Source organism: Arvicanthis niloticus, chromosome 3 (assembly GCF_011762505.2).
Source record: "Arvicanthis niloticus isolate mArvNil1 chromosome 3, mArvNil1.pat.X, whole genome shotgun sequence".
NCBI lineage: Eukaryota > Metazoa > Chordata > Mammalia > Rodentia > Muridae > Arvicanthis > Arvicanthis niloticus.
Window position 1 is genome coordinate 70,310,131 of NC_047660.1, and position 8,422 is coordinate 70,318,552.

The following is an 8,422-nucleotide window of genomic DNA, read 5'->3' on the forward strand; positions in this document are numbered from 1 at the left end:
AATAGACTAAGCCTCTGAGACTGGCAGCAAGTCCCCAATTAAATGCCCTCCTTTATAAAACTTTCCTTGGCCATAGAATCTCTTCATAACAATAGAACAGTAACTGAGACGGACCTGACTTCCTACATTTGGTTTTGCAAGTGTGTCAGAGGAAAGGGCCCTGACTTTCACAATGACATCACTGAGGTGGCATGAGAAGAGCAGTGGTTCCCTTTCTAAAAGACAATGGACCTTCAGAATAACTCTGCTCTCTATTTCCAGAAAGTCAGGGTAGGCTTGTGAAATGTTGTTAAACAGCATGCTTAAGGTGAACTGTCAACCCTCACTCTAAGCCTGCCTTGTTCTGATCACCAAGTAAGGATCTCATGGCTTCTGTAGTAAACACCTGATCTTGGTGGTCTACTGCCAGGAAATGGTTCTAGTGCATTCTCTTAATTCAGCTCCCAAAAGCTGCACTTCCAGACGCTGAGGGTCCCTGCCCTCAGCTAGGTTTCATTGGTAATAAAGAATTGTCATACAGACAATGGCTGGGCAGGGAAATGGAGGTGAGACTTTTCAGTTGTGTGGGAAGGGGACCAAGGGGAAGAGAGAGAGGAGAATCACTGTGACTCAGAGCCATAGGGGTCAGATTTAAGAGCTGCAGGAGAGAAATCATCCACCAACGTAGGTGGAAAGAAAAGTGGCCCTATGGGGGGGGGTTGCCCAAAAGGTAACAGGGCCGCAAAGATAAAATATAGATTTAGAAGGTGTTAAGCCAGGAATATGGAGCGGGGTGGGATGGTGGTGGTGGAAGGAAGCAGGAGGCATGGGGCAGAGTGTGTGCTAGCCATAGGGAGATTTGCAAGTACCCAGCCATTGAGCTAGGAAGACATATCAAAATTAAGGTGTGGTGTGTGTGTGTGTGTGTGTGTGTGTGTGTGTGCGTGCGTGCGTGCGTGCATGTCTTTCATTCACAAATCCAGAGCTCTTGAGTGGGTGCAGAGGAGATTCTCGGTAGCCAAAACAGATCAACTCTTCACCACAACAGTTACACAAGAAGGCCAGTTGAAAGCTGTATGTTGTTGATGACCACTGCCTAAGTCTTACTTGAAATGCCACCCAAGCATGATTATTCAGGAACACCATCTTTAGTAAAGCTGAGTAGAAATTGAAACAACATTTAAATCAGTAAACCTTGAGTCCAGCAGATTGCCATTTAGAATGAAGGTGGGTCTCATTTAATCAGTTGAAGACCTTAGATCCCAAGACTGAGGCTTCCTGAAGCAAGCAGAATTCTTAGTTAAAGTTGTTGGTGTGATGAGACACTGTGATCAAAGCAAGTTGAGGAGGAAAGGGTTTATTCAGTTTATGCATCCACATCACAGCTCTTCATCAAAGAAAGTCGGGACAGGAACTCAAGCAGGGCAGGAACCTAGAGCAGGAGTTACAAGTGGTTGTGAGTCACGAGACATGTGGGCTGGGAATGGTTCTCAGGTTCTCTGTAAGAACAGAAGTACTCTTACTCATGAGCCAACTCTCCAACTCCCCCCACCACCAATTGTCTTAGGGTTTTATTGCTGCAAAGACACACCATGACCAAAGCAACTCTTATAGGCAACTTTTAGGGCTGGCTTACGGTTTTAGAGGTTCAGTCCATTATCGTCATGGTAGAAAGCATGGCAGCATCCAGGCTGATATGGGGCTGGAGGAAACTAAAGTTCTACAACTTGATCCAAAGGCAGCCAGGAGAAGACTATCTTCCAGGCAGCTAGGAGGAGGGTCTCAAAGCTCACCCCCAAACGACACACTTCCTTCAACAAGGCCACACCTCCTAATAGTGCCATTCCCTCGGCCAAGCATCTTCAAATCATCACAGTTATTGAGCAAAAATATCAGGAGAAAAAGATAGGCATCCATTGGCTTCAGACATATTCAATATTGGCTTCCAAAGTTCTTCCTTGTGGCAAGTCACCCAGAAATACTTCTTTCGGCGTTCTACAGACACAGGTGTGGACTGTCTTTTGCCCAAGGAAGTCTATCACAGTTTAAGGCTGTTATGCAGATTGCTCACATAGGTGTAGTCGGCTGTGTGCCAGCATGGTAACCAGCAGGGGCCTATCACGATAAGGCCAGGTGTACATCATGAGCCCTGATGGTTTTTTTTTGAAGCAAACCTGACAAACTGCTTTAGCATTTTGTCATTAACGAAGGCCATCCGATGGCTGCACTGTCAGCGCTTGACCAAGGCCTTACTTATACATCTCTAAGATGAGTGCAAGGTCTAAGCAGGCTAACCTGCTCTTAACTCTTTTCTCACAGTCTATGTTTTCTAAGATGCCTGTAATTAACTTTATAGTCATAAATGGGGCTGTTAATATAAAAGCATCCAGGGTTAATGATTTTCTTCTTTGCTACCCATTGGTGTTTTATAATGTTGGCACATTTCTTTGTCGTCAGCCTAGCTGCTTCGAGGTATCTCACAGATGCTCAGCAGTCTTTTTCTTCTTTGAGGTTAAACTATAAACTCAAGCATAAAGGAGCATGTGAGAGCCAGGGGAAGCCCCCCTAACATCTAGTTCAGCTTCTCCATTTTACAGACTAGTAAATGAGACCATGGAATTGCCTAGATGTTCAGTTGCTTTTGCTGTTCTTGCCGTGTGTGTGTGTGTGTGTGTGTGTGTGTGTGTGTGTGTGTGTGTGTAAGACAGGGCTTCACTATGCAGCCTTGGTTGGCCTTGAATTCAAAGAAACCCACCCATCTCTGCCTCCTGAATTCCGGGGATTAAAATCCTGTGTCTTTGCTTGGCTTGTTCAGCTGCTTCTGAATGCCTTTAGCATGGGCAGTGTGACGGTGTGATGGTGACATTCACTGGATCTAGACTTGTAAGAGCCAAGCCACCTGGGATTATCTTCAAAGAACTGTTTGGGTTCAAAGAACTGTTAGATTAACCAAAGTGGGAAGACTCCCCCTTAAATGTGGGCCCCACCATTCCACAGCCTGGGATGCCCCAGTATGACTCTCTGCATGAAAAGGAGACGGGACCAGCTTTATCATCTCTGCCTTGTGGTGTTAGATGTGAGAACCTCACCCTCTGTCTGCACGACTTCTCCACCATGATGGATGGTCTCCTCCACCCATGAGCCAACAAGTCCTTCCCTCTTTAAGCTACTCCTTGTCAGCTTTAAAAATTTTATGTTTTTGAGCGCTCTCTTCATGCTCACCAGAGAGGGGGTCAGGTCCCATTACAGATGGTTGTGAGTCACCATGTGAGTGCTGGGAATTAAACTCAGGACCTCTGGGAGGCATTCAAGTGCTCTTAACTACTGAGACATCTCTTCAATCTCATTTTTTTTTTTAAATATATTTTTTCACCAGGCAGTGGTGGCGCACACCTTTAATCCCAGCACTTGGGAGGCAGAGGCAGGGGGATTTCTGAGTTTGAGGCCAGTCTGGTCTACAGAGTGAGTTCCAGGGTAGCCAGGGCTACACAGAGAAACCCTGTCTCGAAAAACCAATATATATATTTCAAGACACGGTTTCTCTGTGTAGCTCTGGCTGTATTGGAACACACTGTGAAGACAAGGCTAGTTTTGAAACTCAGAGATCTACCTGCCTCTGCCTTCCGAGTGCTGGGATGAAAAGTGTCCCCATTACCACCTGGCCCCAGATTTTAATTTTTTTTTTTTTTTTTTTTTTGAGACAGGGTTTCTCTGTGTATCCTTGGCTGTCCCTAGAACTGTTCTGTGGTCAAGGTCAAACTCCTGGGATTAATAGTGTGCACCACCACTGTCCAGCCCTAGTTTTTATTTTTTTTTATTTTTTTATTTTTTTTTTTTTGGTTTTTCGAGACAGGGTTTCTCTGTATAGCCCGGGCTGTCCTGGAACTCACTCTGTAGACCAGGCTGGCCTCGAACTCAGAAATCCGCCTGCCTCTGCCTCCCAAGTGCTGGGATTAAAGGCGTGCGCCACCACTGCCTGGCAGATTGTTATTTTTATTGTAGTTTTAATATTATAATTTATGGTCACAAGGATTTTTTTCTAATTTCTCCTTGAAGTCTTATTTTTAGGTATATAATCCATTTTTAATCTTCTAATATGGCATAAGGTATGGATCAAAACTATTTTGCTCATTGGTTAGGCTTCTAACATTATTAAAGCTTGCTGTTCTGGGTGTGCTGGAGCATGCCTGTAATCCCAGGCTTGAGCCAGAAGGATCTCAGGTTCTAGTTTACGGTCAGCTTACCTGCATAATTGTGTACGTGCATGAATTTGTGCATCCAAGTGCATCATGGAGGCCAGAAGAGGGTGTCAGACCTCTTGGAGGTGGAGTTACAGTGGCAGTGAGTGGGGCGGGGGGTGGGGGGCAGGGGTCGGTGTGTTGGAACCAAATTTAGCTCCTATGCAGGAGCAGTCCTGGTTCCCTCCAGCACTTCTCTTTCTTAAGTCTTATACATATCCCCAGCTTGCTGAGCAGTCTGGCCTCTAAATGAGGTGATCACCCATGCCTTCACTCTGCCTCCTGCGTGCTGAGATGACAGGCATGGGCCACCACGCTGCCCTCTTCCTTTGGTCCCTTTTCTGTTGCCTTTCCCTTTTCATTCAACTTTCTTGTTGGATTATCACACTGGGTCCTGGCCTGGAGTTCACAATCCTGCTTCAGCCTTTGGAGTGCTTCCCTAGGGGCAAGAACTGGACCACTGCTCACATCCTGACTTGAGGTGTTTAGAACTCCTAGTGGGTCCGAGGCTTTGGGATGAATAGATTCTGTATTTCCAAACATAGGAAGGGATGGTGCAGCCGCATGCAGCCAAGACACAAACTGTGTTTCCAGGATGGCTGCTGACATTATGGGGATGATGATGCATGGAAATCTGTACCCAATGAACCAGTCGCTGGTCTGTGGAGAACGTCCCCACTCAAGGCTAAATGGCTCCTATAGACATGGTTCCTCCTGGGACAGAGCCTCTGTCTGCCCTTCACATTTCCCTAAAGCCCACACCTGACTGAACCTATTTCCCTTCTATCCAACAGAGCATGGACTTGAATCAGAGAATATGGCTGAGGATTAAGTAGCTTAAGGTGTCCCCGTCCTGAGACAGGTTTTTCTGGAGGGTTCAACCCGAATGTCATCCTTCTGTGCACATCGTGAGGGCCTGGCGAGGGGATTTTGAGAGGCTGTTTGACTCAGTGCCACAAGCAGTAGCTCAGCAACTGTGAGGCTCACTCTGTTGAGTTAGTTTTCCATACCAGTGACATCACATGGACAACAGGTTCTGTTCTCACTTGTTTCCTTACAAGAGAGAGAAAATAACCTCTAGGCCTCCGGATAAGCTTGCACGTAACGTTCAGTGGTTGAGGCTCACATAACTCACATAACTCCACGTGCCTAGGTATTTACTGCAACCTTAGTTTTATAGCCAAGCAATGGCAGCATTGAGCTAAGTGACTTGCTCAGTGTGATGTATCCAGTGAGCAGTGGGATCAGGACTTAAAACACAACCAGGATGAAGAATATGGGCTCTTTGTTTCCTTCCACTTAACCTTACTAACACAATTAGAAACACCACCCCACTGTCTCCTGTGTTTGCAGGGCTACATTCAGTCTCTTATTCTCTCCAACAGGAAGCCTAACAGGTTAGTGTTTCACAATGGTCTCTTGTGTCTACAATGGTTTCTCAATGTGTCTAGGGCTGGGTGTGGCATGCTGATCCATGCCTCACTGATGTTCTTTCTCAAGAACATGTCTTGGTGTCAGACAAACATCGGGCTGAGCCAATCGCTGGGGAGAAGACCCTGTATGCTCATATTCTATAAAATTGTGTTAAGGAAATTAACTAAAAAGAAGAAAAAAAATGTGAGGTATGGCCTCATGCTACTGCTTCCTGCTCAAGAATCAATGACCACTGATGGTATGTTTATTTGCCTTTCTCTATGCAAGAGAAACTAGGGCTCTGTGGAATGATCCTTCAGAGACAGGCTCTCGCTGTGTAAGCAAGGTTGGCCTTGAGTTTAGAATCCTCCGAAGTGCTGGAACTACAGAGATGCACTATTGCAGATTCTCTTCAGCAATGCGATGTTTAGGCTCCATATACCTTTTAGATTTATGATTTGTGTGTATGTGTGCCTGTGTGAACACATCCCCTCTGACCCCAGTGCCTGCAAACATCAGAAGACATCGGATCCACCCAAGCTAGCTGCAGGTGGTCCTGAACTGCCTGATTTCTGCTGGGAATTCGGATCCTTTGGAAGAGCACACAAGTGCTGTTAACTGCTGAGTCACCTATCCCCTCTACGTGCCTTTTAACAATGGGCCCGTGTGCACACAAATGAACATCGTGTTGAATGTATGATTTTGGACCGCACTAACTCACTCAACGTGTGTATCACACCAAAGCCTATCAAGTCTCCAGGTACTTCTCCCCAGCTGCAAACCATCCCCGGTGATGCTAAGCCTTTCTTTATACAAGTCCTGTAAGAGTGAGACCTTTCCTGCTGAATAAGGTGTGATTTCTGAGTTCTATCCATGAAAGGCACTGGCAGCTAACAGATAACAAAGCATGAGGATTTTGAGATGCCACTTGCTCGCAAAATGACATCGAGCTGTTTATGTCAGTCACATGCAGTCTGCATGCTGAGGCAGATGTCATTTGTAACATGGAGTTCTATGTGAATTACCCATTCTAGAATGTTCTTCAAGCATGCATATGCTGCAGATGGCAAGAGCAGAGTGTGAACGGTAGGTGTGAGGGACAACTGTGACAGTAAGCCCCATCCTACAAAACCAATTTCCCAGTGTACAAGAGCACTGCCATCTGTGAGATGGTCACAGCAGTGATGTGAATGGAGTTCCAACAGCCTGAGGACAACACCAATGTGACAATTGGGAGGCATTTGATTCTTCCTGAGGACCACAGGCCCTAGAGGTCAAAAAGATGCCTCAAACAGCCAAGAGATGACATCCTCAGTTTAACAGGTGTTGGAATGACACAGAGGGTATGAACAGTAGACAGAGCCACCACTAGCTCACAGGAAATGCAGCACACGAAGTCAGGTGACACAAGGCCTCTTGAACAAGTCTTTTCCTTGAAAAGTATCCCCAGAGCCCTGACACTTATTCAGGGTACAATAAGGACAAAACCAAGACAGAATGGCTCATGGCAAAGGTTTAGCAGGACTGGTCATGAAGGAAGCATAGGAAAGTGGAGTAGGTGGCTGAGTGTGGCATCACCCAGTGACAGGCAGTCTAACAGGAGAGATGGCCTTAGGGTCTTATATAACTTGTTTTTTGAGACAAGTTTCTGTGTGGCCCTGGAACTCTATAGACCAGGCTGGCCTCGAACTCAAGAGATCCGTCTCTGCCAAGTACTGGGATTAAAGGTGTGGATCACCACCGTCTGGCTTATATAACTTCTTTTAAACTTGGGTTTCTTAGCTCTAACGAGCTGCTAACCCTTCTTCTAATGAGTATACAGATGTTTTACCTGTATATTTGTGCCTGGTGCCCAGACGTCAGAAGACCAGTATCAGACCCCCTGAGATTGGAGTTACAGATGCTGAACAAGGTGCTGGGAAACAAACCAGATGCTCTAGAAGATAGGACTCATGACAGCTGAGTCCCCCGGAAGCCACCTTTTAAACCCACCTTATGCCATCTTTAAGGAAGATTAGCTGTTCCTTATTGTTCATAATTATGTAACAAGTAACTGTTACATAAAAGGAGGCTTAACAGGCAATACAAACACAGCAGAGTTTCTTCTTCTTCTTCGAGACAGGGTTTCTCTGTGTAGTCCTGGCTGCCCTGGAACTCACTCTGTAGACCAGGCTGGCCTCGAACTCAGAAATCCACCTGCCTCTGCCTCCAAGTGCTGGAATTAAAGGTGTGCGTCACCACTGCCCGGTTTGTTTTTTCCCTTCACAGTAGAGTTTCAACGCCCTGTTTGTGTGCACATGCATTCATGTGTGAAATGTTCATGTTTATGTGCCACAATGTACATGCAGATGCTGGAGGACAACCTCAGGTGTCCATCTCTTTCTACCCTGAAGTAGTCTCTTGTGCTTCCTTGCTGCTGTGCACCCTAGATTAGCTTGCCCACAAGTTCCCAGGAACCTTTTGCATCCCAGTAGGTTTGATGAGATTACAGACCATGCATTCCCACACTGGCCTGTACTGAGATTGAAATCCAGTACAATCCTGGGGATTGAAATCCAGATCCTCATGCTTGTCTGGTAAGTGCTTTACCCACTGAACCATCTTCCCAACCCATTAACTTCCTCTTGGCTTATAAAAAGCCAAGACTTCAGTAGGGCTAGCAGCCTGGACACCCTAAGACTCGATCACACTAGTCCTAGAACCTGCAATCAAGATCCAGGTAAACTTCAACCAGGAGTCAGTGTAGTAATGCACAATACCAGGTTCCATAACTTAAATGGGAAATCTCTGCC